We start from the raw sequence: 24,747 nt of genomic DNA on the forward strand, positions 1-24,747 counted from the left end.
ATGGGATTTAATAAGTGCACTTGATAATGTCCCCTAAATTTTCAGACACCACTACATAATAGCTGTCCTCTTAAATAGTGCACTATTTAAGGGTATGGGGGCTAGTTTAGACACAGCCTAGGTCTGGATTTGAGAACCACTAATTATAACCAAAAATATATATCAGTTTATTTTTATTAGAGGATGAGAGTATAGTCTCGCACAACTCTTTAAAGATACTCTTTAGTGAAGCCAAATAAATGCTGTGCCTTAAAATGGCAAGTCTTTGACTTTGTTGATATTACAGTTCTAGCTTTCACTGGGGCAGTACCATTTAATAAGGTCCTAATATACAATTTGGGTACTATTGAGTATTGAGGTACTAATATGCACTCTTTATGTACCCAGGTGTACTGATAGGGTACAGCCTCAGTGACAGGGATCATCTTTTCACCATTTTTACTGAGAGTGAAGCTAAACGGCATGTTTGAGTCTCAGAGATTAAACATATTGATAAAATGTGTATTTGGACATTTTTATGTTTATTTTTTATTCTGCCAAAAGGTTAAATGTAAATACAACACAAATATGTATTTCCATTCATTCATTTTAATTTATGATTCAAACATGCATTTAAGTAATGACATACATCAGTTTTTTTGCATTGGACACCATCAATTTGTCTAGCAGTGTGCATCATGACTCTCAAAATCCATCATTATGATATTAAAATCATGAAGTTTGTAAGAAGGACAGCGCAATAGAGAAGGGCATGTGGCAGCTTTTCACATAAAATCAATACACCATCTGTCTTATTCAAGGTGTGCTTCCTAACAGGGGATATTTTTACAGCACTGGTGAGCATGATGTCACTTGTACCATTACATCTCTTATAACACCGAAACTGTCTGATATCTAAATACCTAAAAGAGAAGACATGACATACAAGGCGCTGTTTTGTCCTTTACCTGTTAGAGCTGATTAGGCTGAGCGTGTCACGTCTCTCATCATTGACACTTTATCTAAGAGGACAAAACTCAAGGCCAGCGGGGAAAACAATCAGCAGGAGATACTTTGCGGTAAAGTGAGTCGGGAGAAGCAGACCGAAGCCAAGTGGAAAAAGTGATAGCATTCGCTTTTCCCCCGAGAATATGTGAGCAACCTTTGTCAATTTTTTATAATTTTATTGCCTGATGGTCCGCCTGATTCTGTCACTTCTGTAAAGATGCTAAATAAATGATGACACAGACGTTCACATCAGCGGTTGTGTAATGTGTTAATAAGATAGTAATGAATATATAATAAATAAGACAAATTAAAATTTTATGGGTGGAGGAAATGCTGCAAGGCCAGTACGAAACTTTAATCATCAATGACCTTCTTTTGGTGTACTCAGCACATAATGACAAAGTTTGGCAAACATTTTAAAAGCATACGATTATTTACAGCAATGCCATAGAAAAACCATTTTTGGTTGCTTAAAGAACCTGTCGATCAAAACCATTTATTTTTTATGTTTTAAGAGTCTATAAAGGTCCGAACATCACATGACCCATTCTGTGTATGCCACCATACTGGCAGGCGAGGAGTGAATATGAAATGAATGGCGCCAGCAGGAGTTTCATAGCAACAGAGTTCACTGCGCACTTTAAGTCAAAAGATATAGATATGCACACTTAATAGATAAAACATAAAAGATCACTATAATGTATTTTAACCATAGAGTGTAAAAAAGGCAGGACGTGGGTAAAGCTAATGTGGCTGGGTGCTGAAACCACACCCGCCTAGCTTGACTGGCAGTTTACCTGTCACTCAAGTGGCCACGGCCTTAATTATGCAGAACTTTAATGCTACGTACACACCAAATCGTGTTACTCACTCTAGATTACTCTTGGAATTTAACTTTGTCAATATGGGATTTTAACTTTGGAATATTTTCAACTTTGGCGAAGATGCGTTTGAGACGAATAGCGCATGTTTTCGCAGCAAACACGGCGCCCATATCGCGTCATTCGCATCGCCCCACGCGAGGATGCGTCTAACTGTGTCTTTGCATTGACTTTGTATGTAATCTATTTGCAAATTGTTGAACTCGTGTCTGGTGTGAACCCACAGTAAGGCTTAATATAATTTAAACAGATAAGTGACACAAAAGTTCTCCCCCCTCACAGTTGTCATGTAAGACAAACAGTTTTTGTACCAGGCTGTAAACATATTATTTTCTGCTCTGAAGTTGGGCATTTTAACATTGGGGTCTATGGGAATTGATTCCCTTTTGGAGCCAGCCTCTAGCTGACAGTTGATGAATTGCAGTTTAAGTCATTTCCGTATTGGCTTCATCAGAGAGATCGAATAGTGAGAATTGAGCTTTGTTGCGGGAAACGCACAAGTTGGAAATTTTGAACTTTGGTGGGAAAACGGCGCACTAACCAATCAGGAGCTTGCTCTAGTAGTGACGTGATTACAGGAAGCGAGCGGAGTCGCATAAGCCCCTCCCATGACGCGAATTTCCGCGTTAATGTCTTGATGACTAGAATTTCACGTGTGGCTTTCACGAGCGAATGAAGCGAGTAAACTCAAAATGTTCAAGCGGCAAACTAGACACGGCAGACGCAAATTTGACGCCTCTAACGCGGTTGGTGTGAACCCACAGTTCACCCACAGCTCATCCACAAAGTAATATTACAATTATTAAATATTATAATAAAGTATTGTTTGTATAAATGTGTGGTCATGGTCATTCATATATTCATTTTAAACGCAGCCATATCACTCTGTAGCCCAAGACAGCTTGCCCACTGAAGCTAAGCAGGGCTGAGCCTGGTCAGTACTTGGATGGGAGACCACCTGGGAAAACCAGGTTGCTGGTGTTAGAGGTGTTAGTGAGACCAGCAGGGGGTGCTCACCCTGTGGTCTGTGTGGGTCCTAACACCCCAGAATAGTGACAGGGACACTATACTGTCAAAAAGCACCGTCTTTCGGATGAGACGTTAAATCGAGGTCCTGACTCTCTGTGGTCATTAAAAATCCCAGGATGTCCTTCGAAAAAGAGTAGGGGTGTGCCCCGGCATCCTGGCCAAACTTGCCCGTTGGCCTACTAATCATCCCCTCATACTAATTGGTTATATCTCTCTGTCTCCTCTCCACTAATAAGCTGGTGTGTGGTGGGCTTTCTGGTGCAATATGGCTGCCGTCGCATCATCCAGGTGGATGCTGCACATTGGTGGTGGTTGAGGAGATTCCCTCATTCATATGTAAGCGCTTTGAGTGCTGCAGAAAAGCACTATATAATTGTAACAAATTAAATTCATATATTAAAATCCCTTTCAAGCGGGATGTGGCAGTCGTGAGTGTCTTGTTCATTCGTCAAAACAGGGACAGTTTCACAGGCGAAGCGTACACCGTAAGCGGTGCTTGTGCATCCAAAAATCTTGCCGTTTCCGCGGGCATGGCTCTTTGAGGCAAGTGCCAAGAATAGCATACTGCCGCACACCGAAACTCCAATGAATCAGTTTCTGCCTTAACAAGCCACGATGGCGACACGCGGCAAACTGCACTTTTTTCTTGCTAAATAATTTGTAGTTTGTTTAGTTAATATTAATACATTATCCGGCCCACACATGGGATTTTCATATTTTCTCCCATAACAGAGCATCAACATACATCAACAGAAATTAAATATGAAACACTACAGATTGTATATGCCTATAAATGTGTATAAATATCTTGCATCTTCTCTAAAATGAGAAGCTGGTCACTAGAACAGTTATTTGAGCTTTACATTTAAACTCATTGCAAGTAGGCCAGATATTATTATCTTTACATGATACCTCATCCATCTTTAAGTGCAGTTCAAAGATTAAATACCTCTCCCTTTTTCAGCCTTCTGTTCATGAGCCCTTGAACTCATCATAGGCGTCATATGCATCGGTGAGGGAGGCAGTATGTGCTGTTCCATTTGACTAGACAAATATGAACTCACATCTAATCGCTTTTAAGTGGTGTGCGGAGAAATACTGAAGCACTACCACTGGCTCTATTGGTATCCTTTCCATCACCTTGTCCACCATTTTAGAGATTAAGTATGTTTAATATTTCTTAGTCATGCATTCATAGCATTTACATTAGCTTTTTACAGTTAGGACAGCCTTCAATGTAAAGCTATTTTCCATGTCAGCAAGATGTTTTTCGCTGTCAGTTTGAAATTGAAAGACAAAGGTAGAGGTAAAGAACACCATCATGTGAGAAGTCTGATACTGTATTTTCAAAGCAACAAAGCTTAAAAAAATATGTAGAAATTACAGTATTACTGGTAGCTGGTTACCAGTAATTTACTGTAGATTTTAAAAGTATGTTATTTACTGGCAACGGTTTGTTCAAAGTTAAAGAACATTAGACATTAACAAGTCTTTATCTTCTACATTAAGTTACTGGCAACCAGCTGCATAATAACAGCAACTTTTTTTACAGTGTAACAAAGCAATTTTAAAATGCAATTGCAGCACTTTCTCATATATGGGCATCTTATACACACACAGATAATAAAAAGTCATCATTCATCTATACCCACCTTTAAGTCTGTCTGTTCCAGGCAGATCTCCAGCTAATTAGCTGAACCAAAGCATTCTGGAAACTAGTCCACAGAGATCAGAGGGAAAAACAAACACAGAATGCTCTGATATTTCAAATGAATGTTTATGGTTTTATTTTGGACCCAAAATTGTCTCAAAACTGTATTATGTAACATTTGGGAGGAGAAACTGCCTCTGAATGAATCTTGATACAAACAATCAGGATAATTGCTGACTGTAGATGAAGGTAAGCTTAATTGCATGAAGCGAGACCGCCAGAACCGAGCGCGTGAACGCGATCACAGATTTCATCCTTTTGATGTTTGAAGATTTATGGCGTTTTATGAATTTCTTTCATTACACAGCAGGCAGTCCTCAGCTGCAATTGATCTAAAAACATGACTAGATTCAGTTTCTTAGTACAGTACACTGTTTAGAAGGCACATTTGGCAACAACAATGATTTATAGATAAGTATTAATACAATTATGTCAAATCACTGTTAAGCAAATGATGTCAGAACTGCATAAAGCATCTCTCTTGGCATCGTAAAGTGCATGAGACAGATTGTTGGCTACCAAACACAGTGATTTAGTAAACCCACTGTAAGCTGGCACTTCCACTTAAATAGTTCAGGGAATTAGATCTAATATGCAGACTTAAGCATTGTTGCAGTGGCATTATGAGGGGCAAAAGTTGCTACAGTAAGCAACAACGACACTCGCGGGGACTTTGGGGTTTACCTTCATAGAGGGCTTTTTAAAGAGACTCAAGGATACATCAGCAGGGGGCAGTGCCTGCAGCACAGCTGTGACCCAAACCCTTGCCTGGTCCCATCTGTTTCACACAGGCTCACACGTGCTTAGGTCAAGTGGCAAAGGCTTGATGAATACCCCGCTCAGAGAAGAAGAGATCATGCTGCATACAGTATAAGAGGTCAGAGGGTATCAGCCTATCCATCCTTTACAGACTTTTTTCGTGATAAATAGAAGAGGTGACCATGATTGACAGGAGCGTGATGCAAACAGATAGGACAGACAAAATACAAAGAGGTACAAAAGAGGTTGGCAGGGTAGTAGATAGAAGAGACTGTGAAAAAAGATTCCGAATGACGTTTTTGCGCCCTAAAGGGAAGGGCACTTCGGAAATGGGACGTTGCATAAACTCTCACTCCAGATAAAGAGGAAATTACGTTGTTTATTGCTCTATTCTCCGAGTGTATTTTAGCGGACACACAATGAGACTTAATTGTGCAACTCCCTGCACAGGAAAGAGCTCTGTTTTTCGAAGGGAATATAGGGCATAGGGATGATCACTTCCAGTTGGAATTCTCCCAATATGTGACAAGGCTAAATGAGTCTTGGCACACAGGCTACGACAGGCAAAACAATTAAAGAAATTGTATTAAACTCTCGTGATCCTGATGCTCTAAAGAGTAATTAAACATTTAGAATTATCTACATTTGCCTTTTTTAAGAGTTTCTTATGATGCACTGTGATGCTGATGTGAACGATTCTATATTAATGCATAAAAATAAAAGAATCGACTTTTATAAAACATAATTTTTGGGGCCTATAATACACATCAATGCACAGTTTTATTGTAGACTACATCCATTACATATTAATAATCTGATGTCCATCGGAAGTAGAGCACGTAGGAACTAGAGGTCTTCTTGGGTCCAAAGAAATGTACCCGACCCGAAATGACCCAAATCACTTTATACCCGAGCCTGACGTGAATAAAAAAATTTTTTTTAAAGAAAAACCCGACCCAAGACAAACCCAGGAAAATTAGACCCGAGTCCGACCCGAACTAGTGGCAATTTTTTTAACCCGACTGGACCCGAATGTAAACGGCACTGTTGTGTGTGCATTCTGCAGACCCACACGCAGCAGTCAGACAGAAAGATACCCAGCTGGTCTCGCAACCAATTTGGCGAGCTGCTCCATTTGTTTTACTTTGTTATCTGACGATGACACCAAGGTAACCGCTAAGATGTACATTTAAAATTGACTGACGTGTCTGTCTCAACGAAAATTAATCTACCGCCAGCCAAACAACGTCGCAAGCGCTCTTGGCAAACAGATGAGAGGTTTGAAAAAGACATATGCAGAGTTCGGGTCTTCTCGGGTCCATTCTGCAAAAACACATTCATTTATAAATTACCCAAGACCCGATGCCACTATTATTGTACCCGACCCGTGTCCGAGGCACATGTAAAACTTTTAGACCCGAACCCGATCGGGTCTTGGATCGGACCTCGGGTTTTCGGATCTAAGTGGACCCGTGAAGGAACATGTAAGAGAAAATAAAGTGCAGGATTTAATTGATTTAAATTGATAGATACCAATGTGATTGCTAACGCCCACTGGCACTAACAATGTGTACGTAATGTACGCAGGTTTAAAAAAATCCAGCGGTGCGTGTACAGTACTCGTGCCCTCTCCTGATGGCGAAAAATTGCGTAGCACGCACTGTTCATGGACCAACGCATAAACGTACAAAACGGACTATACATGGCCCTTAAAGGCCCACGTATAGTTAACTTTTTACACATTATCGAGAGTCTTTGATTGTTTATGATTTTAGGTTTTATCAAATTGGCTGTGCAAGTTAAAGGGGACATTTTACAGTTTTAGAGTTTTTTAAAGGGACCATTTAAAATGTCCGCCAAAAAAAAAAATCTATTCATACCCCACACTCCAAACAGATGGGGGCAGTATACCTCCAGAAAGTGAGTTGGTCTATTTTAATTTAGCAGCTGCTAATTTAGTAGCATATATCAAGTTTGATTTACATAAGCAACTAAGTAAGTTATCATTAGTCACAAAAAAAACATTCGGTCTCATTAAATTTCCAATGTTCCGTGCGTCCATTTGGTGTTTATTATCATCGAAGACATTTCAAGCTTCTTAGCTAATGTTACATTTTAGCATCAGCTTGGTAGATAACGGGTGAAAACCGGATCGGATCCGTGGGTAGAGCTAACTATTAAACGCTAACAGCTAAGGATGCGCAATAATTTGCATGCAATAGTCATTGCGCTTCTCGTCAGTGAAGCCGGTTTCTTGATTAAAAGTGAATCGCCATCAGCTGCTTTTAGATGGAGCCACATTTAATGCACAAAGCTGTAGTTCATGTTACTTACAAGCTGAGCATAGGTTATCCCAAGGCCTATTATAAGTGAACTTCTAGCGAAATACTAACAGCATCTTACTTACCAATCGAAAAGAAATGTTGTCATTTCGGAGTCGAACCTCATTTCTTTCATGTCCATTAGTTGTCTCCAGCGATGAAAAGCAGTGCCAGTATTTACTCTGGTTCGGTTCCTTTATTTATCAGATTTTATTTGTGATTCCGAGCGCGTTGCTCCCTGCAGCGAATGGTTGTGGTAGTGGTAAATGTCTCTTGCTTCAGCCATTCTTCCGCTCTCTTCCCTGAACTGAAATGCGTCCGAAAACCCTATTGCAAGGCAGGAAGGCATCAAGGCATGTCTGAATCCATGGCTGTCCGAATTGCATTTCTCTGAGCTGCCTTCATGCCTCTTAAGTCAACAAGTCAGCTGCCTTAGTTTTCGGACGCAGCGGTAGTAGAGGGCTGTACTTCCCACACATGCGACTTATTAGTGTATTGCAGTTTGGCTGGCAGTTATGTACGTGGCCCGCATACCGCCTCCCATGGTCGAAACTGGTATTATGACACCTGCCGGGCTGTAGCTAGTAATTTAGCATGCTAATTCAGATTGATATTTCTGCAGCACTATACCTTGTCATTTTTTTAATGGCATCTTTGCCCTTATTTCTTCTCACTCTTTTGATGCGTGTAGCTCATTTTTTTAAATCTTTTACCTCAATTATTACAAATGGCACCTTTAAGATGTCAAATAAATCTTTGGTTTTCCCAGAGTATGTATGCGAAGTTTATGCTCAAAATACCATATACATAATTTATTATACTGTAGCATGTTAAAATTGCCACTTTGTAGGTGTAAGCAAAAATGTGCCGTTTTTGGATGTGTCCTTTTAAATGCAAATGCACTAAATGGCAGTGATGTGGTTGGATAGTCCAGATTAAGGGGCGGTATTATCCCCTTCTGACATTTCAATTACCTATTTTTTCACATACTTGCAGAGAATGTTTTACCAAAACTAAGTTACTTGGTTGATCTTTTTCACATTTTCTAGGTTGACAGAAGCACTTGGGACCCAATTATAGCACTTAAACATGGAAAAAGTCAGATTTTTAGGATATGTCCCTTTAGACATTTAGGTTAAACAATTTCATACAGCTCATACACTCAAGCAACAAAAAATAATAATTAAGATGAAATTCCTTAACTACATCTGATTAAACAGACCTGAATCATACATGGGGTTAACAATATGAAAATAACCCCACACACAGACCCCCGCCAGTGTTAAGGCTCCAGAGTATTCATAAAGAGAATAAACAAAAAATTGAGGACTGTTGACAGCATATGGCAGACACCTTTTGAAGTCTCCTAACAGCTGCTTGCATTTTATTTTTGCGTATCATTTGGCCGCATCCACCTCATAAATCAGCCTCAATTACTCATAGTCCTTAAATACTAAAGATGTCCACCACAGCTATAGCTCTATTTAAACCAATCACTAGTACTCTTTGGCTATACATTTACGTGTACACCAATATTGTGATTATTTCCAATAATCATAGTAAGGACTTAATCGCAGTAAAACTCCAGCAAACTGTTTACATGCAGTTTTCATATTCTGATTATTCGCTAATAATTGTGGTTACTATTCACATAGCACAATGCACAGCACAAACAATGAACTGTTACTGTCCACTGTTTAATTCATTTACGTTAAATGACAAACCTGTTCCTATGGACGTATTTCGTTATTTGGTGCCATAATGTACACAGTAATAATATGACAATCCCTGTAATGGTTTTGTACGTTCCTGTCGCATTCTGTATTGCGATTAAAATAACTTGTTTAATATGATTATACTTGCTGCAATTATGAGCTTAATCGTATTGTGTTTACATGAGATGACGTCTAATTTCATTATGAGGGTGCATGTAAACCTAGTCACTGACAAACTGAGAGTGCACACGCGTGTATAAACCAGAGAAACGTGGTTGTATTACAAATATTACTGGCCTACATATAATTTCCACCAGCTGTTCAGGGATACTACTGTACGTGTATGTGTGCGAGTGTGATTGTGTTGAGAGTGTCTGTGTGTACCAGACTGACCCCTAAACACACAGTCTGGCTGTACTGTCTGGGGGCCGAACTTGTCGAAACACAGATGGCCCTCTGAGGTGGAGACTGTTTACTGTTTTTTTTTATTATAGTATTCCTTCTGCTGAAACAGCTTGTTTTCCACTTAAACCCTTGCCTTCCTATATATATATATATATATATATATCGGGCCAGTGGTTCAGGTTTTCACTTGCCCTGCCAAAATGTTCACTGGCCCCAATAAAAAAATGTCAGTGTGTCACATACATAAGAATAATAATTTAAAAGTCAAATATAATTGTATACATATACAACAGACATGTTCCAGCGAAAAAAGGCTCCCAACTTTTCTGCTTTACCTGTAAATTGACAGCAAATTTCTTTTGTCGTGTTTTACCAAAGTAAATGTCTGCTTCCAAGATGTTAAATAATATACATTGAAAATATATTTTAGTGACTAAGGGTGAAGCACTGGCCCGATCGGGCAAGTGACAATACTTTTTACGTCTATCAGGCTTGCCCCGGGCAGTCCTTTATGTTGAGCCCTATATATATATATATATATATATATATATATATATATATATATATATATATATATATATATATATATATATATATATATACACTCTAAAAACAAACGGTGCTATATAGCACCAAAAGTGGTTCTTTGCTCGTGATCATGGAGGAACCATTTTTAGTGCCATGTAGCGCCGGTGAAGCACCGGTGAAGCACCTGTGTAGAACCATATAGTGCTATGTAGAACCATATGTGGTGCTGTAGTGGTGCTATATGGCACCTATATGGTTCTACACAGGTGCTTCACCGGTTCTTCACCGGTGCTATATGGCACTAAAAACGGTTCTTCTATGGTTATGATTCAAATCAACAGTTTTGGTGCTATATAGCACCGTTTGTTTTTTTAGAGTGTATATATATATATATATATATATATATATATATATATATATATATATATATATATATATATATATATATACCACAGGCCCTACAATAGTCATTTTCTGTCCATTACTGTTTATTCAGCTGGGGAATTTGATATAGGCTATATGCTGGAATTCTTGTGGCTCCTATAAATCGAATATATTATATATTTGTGTATATATGAATACATATGTTTATATTTTTCCTATTTTGTCCTGTATCTGTGCATTGTTTTATTGTACAGTAACAATATGAGCCTGATGTAATACCCACACTTGGCGTCTGTTCCCTTGCCTACTTGTGACGGATTTCAAAAATTAAAAAAGGGGGACACGTGAAGGAAGGTTTGTCAGCCAGTTTGTAGTTACCATTGTATACATTATAGTACACATTTTACATAGCAGTGTTATCTCAGTGTAGTTTTTTATACACTTTAGCTATGAAATATGATCTAAGGTAATCTACTTGTTGTTTATTCAGCTTTTTATCAGAAATAAACTACTCTAAAAGGACTTGTTGTTATTTATTCTTAGCATAGTTTACCGGAAGTTACGCATGTTCAACGAAAACCGTTTGTTTATGTTGTTACTGCTGAAACCGTCTATACGTTCATTAAATACTTTTGCTTCAAATCCGCTTTGTAGTGACCTCATGCCATTTAGAAATGCCAGTTTGTTGGCAGAATTTATTAAGCATCTGATTAAAAATGCTAATTTTACAAAAAAAAAAAACATCAGACGCACTTAGAGGGGTTTGCATCTGAGCTCTTCAATTATAACTTTACTATCAATCTGCTTCAAAGCTATCTATTATGAGTGAAGTAAAGGTCATGTTTTAGTTCCACAGCCAGCATGCATTACTCTAGTCAAAATACATCCTGCTAAATTAGATAATGTGAGTTCATCTATAGAAATAAAGTAATACAGAAAGCAGTTAGGCATGGTAAATAATTTCTTCTGATGGCAGGGAGCTGTTTGTCAGCAGACAGAAGCATTTTACTTTAGAAATGTACACGAGTGTACCCGTAATGACCTACAGAAAAGTAAACAGGTTATTTTTGTCCCAATAGAAAGAATCATGTTAGAATTAACTAAACTAATTACAGTAATTATCACTTCAAAAATTAGCAACATTTTACAAAAAGTTTTGATAATGACAATGTACTTTTAAACTGAATTACAAACCCTGAAGTCACACACATGTTAACAGTACTGTACTGTACTATACTATACTGTCAGTATTGTGTTTAGTATGTTGCTGATGTCCTTTTGGACTTACGATGCATATACCATTATGCCAGAGCAATAGTTTACCAAAAACTATTCGCCAAAAAGCCCATTAATTTTTCCCATAGACTTTTGGATTATCGAAAAATATAAAATTTGTGTTTAAAATTTTTTTGACACATGTTGTCCAGTTAATCTTCACAGATGAACACAATTTTTAAAATTTTTAATGCATTTCCTAGACATAAAAAAACTAATTTAGATATAAAAGCATAAAAGTTAATGAAGATTATCTTGTTGGACAAAACATGCAAGTTTTGTTAACACTGGGATAATTTTTTGCGATAATCCAAAAGTCTATGGGATTAATAAATTGACTTTTTAGCGAGGGAACGAGTGAAACCAGTGCTAACTTCCGGTGTTGGGCTACAATATACGTTATCCCTGTGGCACTCTATAGGGGAGTTACCGAAATAGTTACAGTATACACTCACCTAAAGGATTATTAGGAACACCTGTTCAATTTTTCATTAATGCAATTATCTAATCAACCAATGACAGTTGCTTCAATGCATTTAGGGGTGTGGTCCTGGTCAAGACAATCTCCTGAACTCCAAACTGAATGTCAGAATGGGAAAGAAAGGTGATTTAAGCAATTTTAAGCGTGCATGGTTGTTGGTACCAGACTGGCCGGTCTGAGTATTTCACAATCTGCTCAGTTACTGGGATTTTCACGCACAACCATTTCTAGGGTTTAAAAAAAGGGTGTGAAAAGGGAAAAAAATCCAGTATGCGGCAGTCATGTGGGCGAAAATGCCTTGTTGATGCTAGAGGTCAGAGGAGAATGGGCCTACTGATTCAAGCTGATAGAAGAGCAACTTTGCCTGAAATAACCACTCGTTACAACCGAGGTATGCAGCAAAGCATTTGTGAAGCCACAACACGCACAACCTTGAGGCAGATGGGTTACAACAGCAGAAGACCCCACCGGGTACCACTCATCTCCACTACAAATAGAAAAAGAGGCTAAAATTTGCACAAGCTCACCAAAATTGGACAAGTAAAGACTGGAAAAATGTTGCCTGGTCTGATGAGTCTCGATTTCTGTTGAGACATTCAGATGGTAAAGTCAGAATTTGGTATAAAGGCTGGTGCAGGCTGGTGGTGGTGATGTAATGGTGTGGGCGATGTTTTTTGGCACACTTTAGGCCCCTTAGTGCCAATTGAGCATCGTTTAAATGCCACGGCCTACCTGAGCATTGTTTCTAACCGTGTCCATCTCTTTATGACCACCATGTACCCATCCTATGATGGCTACTTCCAGCAGGATAATGCACCATGTTACAAAGCTTAAATCTTTTTAAATTGTTTTCTTGAACATGACAATGAGTTCACTGTACTAACATGGCGATTAGTATGGTGTTCCTAATAATCCTTTAGGTGAGTGTATATACACATGTATAAATAAAGTGTGTGCTTGCTGGTCATGTGATTTTGTTATATTTAATGCATTTTAAGTTAAAATTACATTAATTGGTAACACCTAAAAAAATGTAAGCATTTCCACTTACATTTTTAACTTAAAGTGAAAAAAATTACCAATTGAAGCAATTTTTTTAAACTAATCAAACTTTCACTTTTTATAGTGTATGCTTACATTTAATAGCTTCTTTGAAGGCATTTTAGTTACACATCTTTATATTTTATGAAGCACATGCAAAAGACCTGAACCAGTAGTTTAAAAACTCCCATTAAGTTACACGGTAGCTCCCATTAAGGAGGCCCTGTACGATGTTTGTAATTTGAATGTCGATGTAAAATTGATCGGCTTTTTTAAGACTACAGCTTTATTTTTAAGTGAGTCTACTTGATTTTAAAATAATTTTCAGTACTAACTACAAATTATTTCTTATAGGGTAAAACTTTTTTAATGAACAAAAAATTTGCCTGCGTCCCTTCCAGCCAAGCAGACGATCCGCATTATTAACCCGAACGATTTCTTCCTGTCATGATGTACCAGTCTACCAAACCCTCAAGCAGCCGACCATGTCAATTATATCTTGTCCTCAGGCACAGACAGATATCCAGTATGGTTACATAGTGTCTGCCAAAGCAAAGGTCAGCTGTAACCTCCGAAACCTGGCAAGAAATGTTATAGTCTGAAGAAAGCATTATAGCACGACAGCTGAGGTCCTGTGTTCCTGTTATTTATTCTGCTCAGTCCCCCAAGTTGATATTGCTTTGCATCTTCAAGGTAATTATCTTATCTTCTAATTTATAATAATTATCTGGATTGTTTTGCTTTTGTCTGTAACATCTGTGTACACGTGTTTGCCTTGACTAATTCAAGGCTGCTAAAACAATGCCACTGCCAACCCAGGAATATGCCCGGGGCTTCAAAACAGAGCTGCGTGACTGTTAAAAAAAATGAATTAAGAAACAGTAATCAAATGTCAGCCTAAAAATGAAAACATTCTTTGTTGAGTTTATTACCGCAACGGCTCGAATAAACTGCTAGCTGCATACAAATCTGTACTGTACCTTTAAATGGAAATCTCAAGCTCTGTGCCACATATTTATTGATAATAAATAAAACAGCTGGTGATGAACTCGCACAGTAATTGCTACTTGCAGGGAAAATAGGTTTATGCCCAATCATTTCCCGACTTCATTTACTATAGTCCCGAATTACTTTTGCGTCACTTACGTGACCCGCCGTGTTGTTTTGGGAAATGAGGATGGATGATTACCCGGATCTCTCCGTGACTCGTGCAATCAAGACCATGGTACTTCTCTAATCTTACATAGAGCCCTTACAGCCTGGAAGACAAGCCTAACAAAATGGCCCTTAAGAATGAAGTCCTCAGCAAAGTTTTGGTGATTAGCTTATGCAGATTGACATGACCATACATGACCGTGAGAGAGCCTGCTTTTCCAAAAAAGCACTTGAGAGTGAAAATACAGCCCTGTAGCTGTAGCCTCAATCATTTGTCAGTCCCAAAATTGATGCTTCTCTTCCGAACCTCCCGTCAGACTGATTGCCCAAGCACTTTGTGTTTTTCTCCCGCTTTGAGGAATATCGCTGACGAACGTATCAGACCTTACAGGGTGCATCTTTCATTCGAAGTGATGGACTAAAGCATAAAGAAAGAGGAGATGATGAAGAAGTTGTGTTCCTTTTATCTTTTGGTGCATTATGCACAACTGAAAGCAAGTTCGTAACTCTATACTTTTAGATCAATAAGTGGAAAAGGGCCAATGGCCGATCTAAATCCGTCCAGACGGTGGGAAGGGAAATGCCGTGGACCTCCAGCACATAGGGCTGTCTTTGTCAGTACAAATATCACATTACTGAGATGCCCCTCTACAGTCCCTTGGTACCCCGTATTGATCAGAGCTGTTGTGCTTAAGTACTAAATTTACAGCTTTCTGGCTCACAAGAGCTCTTTTTTTAGTCCCTGTGCTATCTTTAGTAATGGCAAGGTTCCTATACAGGGCTTCGTTTGGGGAAAAGCATGAAAAATGTGATAGTCGTGTTGTAATTTGACATTTGTATTGCACAGAGCTGTGATTTCAGTAAATTACCACATGTAGGATCTCTTCCAAAACCTAGAGCTGCCTACCACCCAAAAAAATCTATCTATCTACCTACCTACCTACCTATATATTGTTGACAAATCTCATGTTAGCATCCATGAGCTGTTCGAGAAATTTAAGGCACACATTTCCAATATTCAATGACGATTCTTCTCAAATAGAAGAGAGAATTCACCCTGTATTTTTGATCCAATTCAATTCAAATTTATTTATATAGCACTTTTCGCAATTGGTAATTGTTTCAAAGCAGCTTTACATTAATAGAAGCAGTGAAAAGCACAGTAAACCTACAGATAGCATAACATAATACTCGATAGCATAAGCAGCTAAATTTGCTGCGGCTATGAATCAACATTATAAGCGAGCGTATTAATAATGTAACGTATAGAAGAGGGTGCTAAGTTAAGCCATAGAATGCTGCCTCCCCGGGTTGAAAAACCCCCTAGGAGAAAAAACCCAGGGGAATAAAAAAGTCCTAGGAGGGAAAAACCCTTGGGAGATATACACATGTAAACTGATAAAGAGATTAAGCGTGTTCTGCCGGTGGTCGTTGGTCAGGCATCAGCTGGGTATCATGTTAAAGGACGGCCAGTAGATCAGAGGTGTGCCGACCTTCACATTTACTGGAACTGGGTCTGTTTGTCTCATTGTCTCTGTGTCGAGGACAAGACAGGGAGAGAGAAACAAAATCCTATTAGCGTAGGGGCCGTTCACATGTAATGCAAGTGTCACACAGTGATGTGGTTTAAATCAGCTTGGTTCCAGACAGGCTAACTATTGCAGCATAAGTATGTTACCCACAGTTAAGGATTTAGCAAATTGGGGGCCCATTGCGAAGGTATCTATGGTATCTATGGGTCCCCATCCGATCTTTAAAAGAAAAGGAAACATGCCGACCCGTTTGACTAAGGCCAGAAGCCCCACTGTGGTCGTTAATGCAGGTTCAGTGGCAAACAGGTCTGTATGGCATACTATTCACAAGACCACAAGAAAACGCCAAAATCGAACACGACCATACGTGCCAACCCGTTTGACTAAGGCCAGAGGCCCCAATATATTCAATCAAATATATTGCATAAAAACAAAAAGATTGCAATGCATTTTCCTCCAACATCGTGCAGCCATACAGGAGGTGAAAGATGATAGTAAGAAAAACATTATGGCTATAAATGGCCTTTCAGTAAACCAAAATATTCTGCTCAGTGATTATACTGCGTTCCCGGTGCACTAGTGAGCATATGAAATGGGTTTAATGAGTTTGTCTGGTGGCACAAAGTATCTGTGTGTGCCTCTTGTGCAGCTGTGAATGCGCAACCGACTCCTTTCAAAGCCACCTGACGAGCCGCCCATGAAAACAGAGGCGATAAAGTCAGTGCCAGTATCTGGCCCCTCGCAGCACGGCGTTTGAATGGCCTCTGTTCTCCTAATCTGCTTTCCAGATGTGTGGCTTAGAGACGGCGTATCAGGACATCAGGCATCCTGACAAAGCTGCAGCGCTGCCAGCCAGGTCCGAGCAGTTCGGCAGGGGTTGTGACTAGAAAGCACCCAGCTGGTTAGTGCTGGTGTTTCAAGCAAAGCATAACACCCGGTCAAAGCTGTCCTCCAATTAGAAACAGTGTAATGTCAAGCTGGTGCCCAGGGCTCAGGCCACTTTGCTACAGATGTCAGGGGGATTATAGTGGGATTGAGGCCAACATGGTTTTTGATAGCTTCACATTTTACAACCGTTTTATTTATAAAGTCTGGTCCTGTTATGTATAAAGATCCATCAGATATGGAGCGTTGTGGATTTTAGTCAAGGTCTTTTAGTTTGAGGTCTATATCCATCCATCCATATGGTAGTGTACTTATATATGATGGCAGAAATGCACAGTCTGGGAACATGGATTGAAGATATATTTTGTGCTAAACAGATTTTTCTCCAATCAGATAATGTGGCTTTTTAGCAAAAAGGGACAAACATTTGATATTACACTTAAGCTTTCTATTTCAATATAAAAATGGATTAATCAAAAAAAAGAAAACATTTGTCAATCAAGTAGTTCATTTATGGTGAAACATGACCTGGGAAAGACACACACATGCACGCCTATACAGTACACCAGGGCTAGTCAACTGGCGGCCCGCGGGCCAAGTGCGGCCCGCCAATCATCTTTATCCGGCCCGCCGGTCACCTTTGGCCGTTTCTCAATCGGAAGGCTGCAGCCTCCGGAGGTGGCATATGCAAACTGCATACGTCATCAAGTTTAAGTTAACTGAGCATTACATTCACGAATCATAAGCATATTACAACAATTTACGATTAACCTAGAATAATAGTCAACTTTATAATTGTTAAAATTCTGAAATAAGACTTAATGACATATGCAGCCTGGAATGCGACCTCCGGAGGCTGCAGCCTTATTGAGAAACGACAAGTCTGATTTAAATTCAGCGTGATTACTTTTACCTTTCCACTGTACAAGACAACACAGAAAGGGGCTGTGTGGGGTGCCAATCATCTGCGGGTGCGGAATTATCTGATCCAATTCGAGCTTTGAATGCATTAAAGAAAATAAACTTATGCGACTACACCGCATGTGACGCCGCGACCGGAAGTGATGTATTTCAGTGTGTTCCAATCAAAACTGTGCAAAGTTGAAATTATTAATTATTTTTTGTTTTACTTTATCAGTAACACTTGAATACTTTAATTGCTGGTAAGTAAATTATTAACTATACTCGTAGATTAAAGGTTCTCTCCCATGACAGATTTACGATTAAACTACATTTTAATTTCGACTGCCACTTAACGACAGTTACATCTGTATGTAATGTACAATGGAAAGGCTGTTCTATATATCTTTAAAATATTAAAAAAGAAAACAATATAGTGCAATTTTAGTCATTAGGAGAAGACTGGCTATATGTTGTGAGTAGTTGACATGTAACAATTAATGAAAGTTAAACAGTTATAAACAAAATATGTTTAGGAGTGTTGATCTTTTACACTTTTACTATTAACATTTGGCTCTTACATGTTAAACTGCAATTGTTTTAAATATTAATAAAGAAAATATGAGTTTTCAGTAATTAAATTTTTTTTTGAAAATGCATGTTTTTTATGTTTTTTTTCAAATATACTACAACAAAAGTAACAAAAACGACAACAACACACACACATATATATGGTAAAAGTAAAAAATATATCAAAAGTAAAGATAGGGGTAAAAGTTTGGCCCGCGTCATATTTACAATTTTAAAATCTGGCCCCCGAAGAAAAGTAGTTGAAGACCCCTGCAGTACACATACAGAGACACATCTTTTCTGTGGATAAATAAAGATCTGTTATTCATTACAGCACATGCAGCAATAAAACAAATTTCTCTAAACATTTGATTTCATTTACAAAACAAATGACAGCAATTTTTGGTAACAATACCCTTAAGCTCCACTTTGTGTGTATTTTTGAAATTTTCTATTATTCCTGTAGATGCATTTTGTCTTATCTATAGTGAGTCTTCATATAAGCATCTTGTCTTCATATCAGAATAGATATTATCAGTGGCGGCCAGTGACTACAAATTCAAAATATGTGTTCGGAGTCTCATGTGTGTGGCTCATGTCAAAATATGTGTTCGGCGCGTCATGTAAACCTATGTGCATCATGCGTCGTGTCGAAATATGTGTCCGGTGCGTAACGTGAACCTACGTGGATCATGCTTTGTGTCAAAATATGTGTTTGGTGCGTCATATGTGTTCAGTGCGTCATGTGAACCTACGTGCATCATGTGTTGTGTCAAAATATGTGTTCGGTGCGTCATGTGAACTTACGTGCATCATGCGTCGTGTCAAAATATGTGTTCGGTGTGTCGTGTGAACCTACATGCATCATGTGTTGTGTCAAAATATGTGTTGGGTGCGTCATGTGAACTTACGTGCATCAGGCGTCAATTCAAAATTTGTGTTTGGTGAGTAATGTGACCCTGTGTGCATCATGCGTGGTGTCAAAATATGTGTTTCGGTGCGTCATGTGAACCTATGTGCATGGGTCGTGTATTGTGAACCTATGTGCATGGGTCGTGTCATGTGAACCTATGTGAATCATGCGTTGTGTCAATTTATGTGTTCGGTGTGTCATGCGAACCTTGTGCATCATGCGAACCTTGTGCATCATGTGTTGTGTCAAAATATGTGTTCGGTGCGTCATGCGAACCTATGTGCGTCATAGGTTGTGTCAAAATATGTGTTCAGTGCGTCATTTGAACCTATGTGCATCATGCGTTGTGTCAAAATTCGTGTTTGGTGCGTCATGTGAACATATGTGCATCATGCGTTGTGTCAAAATATGTGTTCGGTGCGTCGTGTGAACCTTTGTGCATCATGCGTCATGTCAAAATATGTGTTCGGTGCGTCGTGTGAACCTACATGCAACATGCGTTGTGTCAAAATATGTGTTTAATGCGTTTTGTGAACATACGTGTATCATGCGTCGTGTCAAAATATGTGTTCGGTGCATCATGTGTCGTGTCAAAATACATGTTCGGTGCATCATGTGAACATATGTGCGTCATGTCAAAATATGTGCATCATGCGTCGTGTCGAAATATGTGTCCGGTGTGTGACGTGAACCTACGTGGATCATGCTTCTTGTCAAAATATGTGTTTGGTGCGTCATATGTGTTTGGTGCATCATATGTGTTCAGTGCGTCATGTGAACCTACGTGCATCATGCGTCGTGTCAAAAGATGTGTTCGGTGCCTCGTGTGAACCTACGTGCATCATGCGTCGTGTCAAAATATGTGTTCGGTGTGTCGTGTTAACCTATGTTGGTCATGCGTCGTGTCAAAATATGTGTTCAGTGCGTCATGTGAACCTACGTCCATCATGTGTTGTGTCAAAATATGTGTTCGGTGCGTCATGTGAACTTACGTGCATCATGCGTCGTGTCAAAATATGTGTTCAGTGCGTCATGTGAACCTACGTGCATCAAGTGTTGTGTCAAAATATGTGTTCCGTGCGTCATGTGAACTTACGTGCATCAGCCGTCAATTCAAAATTTGTGTTTGGTGAGTCATGTGAACCTGTGTGCATCCTGCGTCGTGTCAAAATATGTGTTCGGTGCGTCGTGTGACCCTATGTGCATCATGCGTGGTGTCAAAATATGTGTTTCGGTGCATCATGTGAACTTACGTGCATCATGCGTCGTGTCAAAATATGTGTTCGGTGTGTCGTGTGACCCTATGTGCATCATGCGTCGTGTCAAAATATGTGTTTCGGTGCGTCATGTGAACCTATGTGCATGCGTCGTGTCATGTGAACCTTTGTGAATCATGCGTTGTGTCAATGTATGTGTTCGGTGTAAAAGACAGAATATAGGTATCATAGTTTTATTACGATTCCCGTAATAACATTTTTTCCTGTCCCGTCCCAATCCCATGATTAATAGTGATTTTGTTTCCGATCCCACGGGATTCCCGAAAAATGTCAGCCTCTAGTGTGAACCTATGTGCATCATGCGTCGTGTCAGAATATGTGTTCAGTGGGTCATGCGAACCTTGTGCATCATGTGTCGTGTCAAAATATGTTTGGTGCGTCATGACATGACGAGCCACACACATGAAGGGCTAAATACATGTTTTGACAAGCTTCCCATCCTCCGCCATTGAAAAAAGTCACCGGCCGCCACTGGACATTATTAAAATTAAAGCCATAAATCAAATTATATTAAGTCTATACTGTAATTGAGATGGATCTGAGGAGACAGATTGCTGCAATATAACCACAATAATAAGGAAACAAGTGTCTTGTTACTACAAGCTGCTGTATGGCTATAGTCACCTTATATCTTTCATAAATCATATGTCTTTATATTAAGTGCCATAATGGCAGAGGAGCACATTTAATTTCTTATAAGCTGAGGTGTGACCAAAAACCAACTTGTTACTGACAGTTTTGTGTTTCAAGTCATTTGGCAGTAAGTTAATTTCCATTTGAACATGACTGAGACTGGTAATATCTAAAGGGTTAAGTTGTTAGCTCTGTGTTCAGTCCATCCACTTACATTGGCTTGACACATGAAGGAGTAAAAAACCTATAGAGAGCTGTTTGTTCACATTCATCTCAATGACAGTTGCTTATTGGTGCATGTATCCCACATGGAAAAAACATATATAAACATATATGTTTCAATATAGGTTTTGATATAGGTTTTACATATATGTGACATATATAAAATTGGCCGTTTTCCTATATTATATGTACATATATGTACATATATGTGCATATATGCACATATATGTTAACCTATATATTGGTAAAATTATTAAAATCTGTAGCTGCTAATAAATTAAACATAAATAAAGGTCCAACCAATGACAGTATGCACCTGCAGGAGCCAGGATTCAAACCTCCAACCTTCCGATAACAAAACAAAATGCAATCCCACCCGCCACTGTTGGGATTCGAACACCCAACCTTCCGATCATTAGTCAACTGTTAAATTGTAAACCATTTTGTTATTCATGTCCTAGACAGACCTTGTAAATGTTTTAAACGTGCAGACATCATAACTTTTCTCCCTGTAATTGCCATACACTCTTAAAACGAATCTATATGGCCTGTATATGCACATATATGCACCTCAATTTTGCATATATGCAGCATATATATTATCATATATGGGCATATATGCTGTATATGTGCAGCATATATGTGCATATTAGCTGCATATAGGTTTCATATATGTGCATATATATGTGCATATATGCTGTATATGTGCTGCATATATGTGCATATTAGCTGCATATATGTGCATATTAGCTGCATATATGTTTCATATATGCGCACATATATTTTTATATATGTGCATATATGCAGTATATATGCAGCATATATGTGCATATAAGCTGCATATAGGTTTCACATATGCACATATATCCACATATAGGTTCTTTCCATGTGGGTAACCCCAAATACACATTTATACATGAACTAGATGATGCCATCTTCACCTCATATGCATTCTTCTTATCATTTTCTTATCACATTACTTCTTATCACATTAGCATAAATGCTGTGTGATTGATCTCTCTAAATTACCATCCGTGCTTTAAAATCTCAATGGGAATACAACAATCTCAAATATTTACAGTATCAGCTGGTGTCCCTGTGGGACAGTGTTTCTTTAGAAAAATGAGTGGATCACATACTGTACAATCTCATTTCATAATATTTGTTTGCCGTATTTTATAAGCTTAATTTCTGTACTTTCAATTATATTTTCATTTATTTTACTTCCTTATTTGCAACCAAGATAGCGAAGATTGTGAATTAAGACAAAACGGCAGCTGAAACAGCAGCTTTTGTCACTTAAAACAGATTACACACACATTACACACAGTCGGTGAGTCAGTTGCCATTGCGCACCCAGCACTTTACATACAATTACAGGTTTGCTGAAACATGAGATGTTTTATAGTGTCACGTGGCTATGTCACAATGTGAAGTGTAATTTATCATTTTTAAAGTCAATGGAAACTGTTATTTCCTTGCTCAAATAAGACCTATTTATATGCAGTACCAGTTGGCAATGGCAGGAAAGTGACAAGTGGGTATTGTTGGGTAGTGAGGCAAATAACAGAGTTAATTTAGATACTGTTCTTGGAACCTAAACTGGTAACAACAAATTTATTCTTGCCAAGGTGAATTAGTATGATGCAAAAGCGTACAATTTTACAAGAAGCCGGGCCCAACCCCAAATAGGTACAAAATCATAACATTGTGTGAATTTATATAAATTAGCCACCTTGTGAAACAGAGAAAGTATTGCCATGAGATTGTGTTGGGCTTCCTGCCAACCGGTGGCAGGTTTGGTTTTTTTTGTTATTTTAGAGAATAACATTTGCTTGGACAAAAATTGAATGGAACAGAAGAATACAATCAATATTGAGTATAATAAAAGAGAAAAACGATTCGTTTAAAAAACAGACAATGCACATCTGTTTTGTATACACAGGGGGATTTTTAGTAGTCATCTATTACAGTTTGTTGGCTTGCAGTGGATGCTGTTAGTACCACTGTGTATCCTTTCTTGTGTTACTGCCAACTCTGCCACACTGGATTTTATTCTTCATTAAACTTTTTCTGCCGATAGAGTACACACTCAATATATCCTGCTTGTTTATCAATAATGTATTTCCATTTTCTCCTACAGTCCTCTACTGATACTGTTGTTACAATTTTTGTTAATCTACTCACAGTAAGGCAAGGTTAAAAATTTCCAGAGCTTGGGTCAAAAAAAAAAATGCAACCGACAGCAACATAAAAATAACTCAGAGAGACCATTTAAATTGTCAGAGCTAAAAGTGGTCTGTGAGACGTATCTACAGTGCAGATGGTTTATTATTGTGTATTATAGAGCCAGGTGAATGTGTTGCTTATTTAGGTATAATGAAACCTTGTATCTCCATGTTTCATCATTTTTATAAGCCACTGCTTTATGTTTGTGAGGAGAGGAGATAGCTGTCTTAGTCTAGCTTTTGTTGACTAGTCATTTATCCAATACTGTCCAATATAGTAGGCTACTTCATCATTTATAAAATGAGATTTTGGCCAAATAAACGGAAAAAAACTGAGCACCCACGTATATAAACTTTTTAACCTTTATTGAAAATGCCATATAAGATGTGACCATTCTAATTTCAGACAAAACACATACACTACACTACAAACAAAAGTTTTTAAACACTTGACTGAAATGTTAACTATCATCTTAAAAATCTTTTATTCTGAAGGTGTATGGTTAAAGGATTAGTCCATTTTCTTAAAAAAATCCAGATAATTTACTCACCACCATGTCATCCAAAATGTTGATGTCTGTCTTTGTTCAGTCGAGAAAAAATTATGTTTTTTGAGGAAAACATTCCAAGATTTTTCTCATTTTAATGGACTTTAATGTACACCAACACTTAACACTTTACTCAACACTTAACAGTTTTTTTCAACGGAGTTTCAAAGGACTCTAAACGAGGCATAAGGGTCTTATCTAGCGAAACGGTTGTCATTTTGACAAGAAAAATAAAAAATATGCACTTTTAAACCACAACTTCTCTTCTATCTCCGGTCCTGTGATGCACCAGCGTGACCTCACGCAATACATCATCACATCAAGAGGTCACTGAGGACGTATATGTTTACAAGTGTGGAGAAAGAGG

General features: G+C 38.5%; 1 protein-coding gene across 5 annotated transcripts in view; it reads left to right on the forward strand.

Annotated features, from left to right (window-relative positions):
• Window positions 1-24,747, forward strand: part of pex5la (peroxisomal biogenesis factor 5-like a) — a 121,501-nt gene that overhangs the window by 7,296 nt on the left and 89,458 nt on the right. The window contains exon 1 of one of the 5 annotated variants that reach the window (XM_055212923.2): window positions 14,096-14,210. The exons of the other annotated variants lie outside the window; for them this stretch is intronic. The gene's annotated coding sequence lies outside the window, so the exon portion shown is untranslated. Of the gene's footprint in view, window positions 1-14,095; window positions 14,211-24,747 lie in introns of those variants that run through there. 5 annotated transcript variants of the gene reach the window in all.

This window comes from Misgurnus anguillicaudatus, chromosome 8 (genome assembly GCF_027580225.2).
Source record: "Misgurnus anguillicaudatus chromosome 8, ASM2758022v2, whole genome shotgun sequence".
Classification (NCBI taxonomy): Eukaryota; Metazoa; Chordata; class Actinopteri; order Cypriniformes; family Cobitidae; genus Misgurnus; species Misgurnus anguillicaudatus.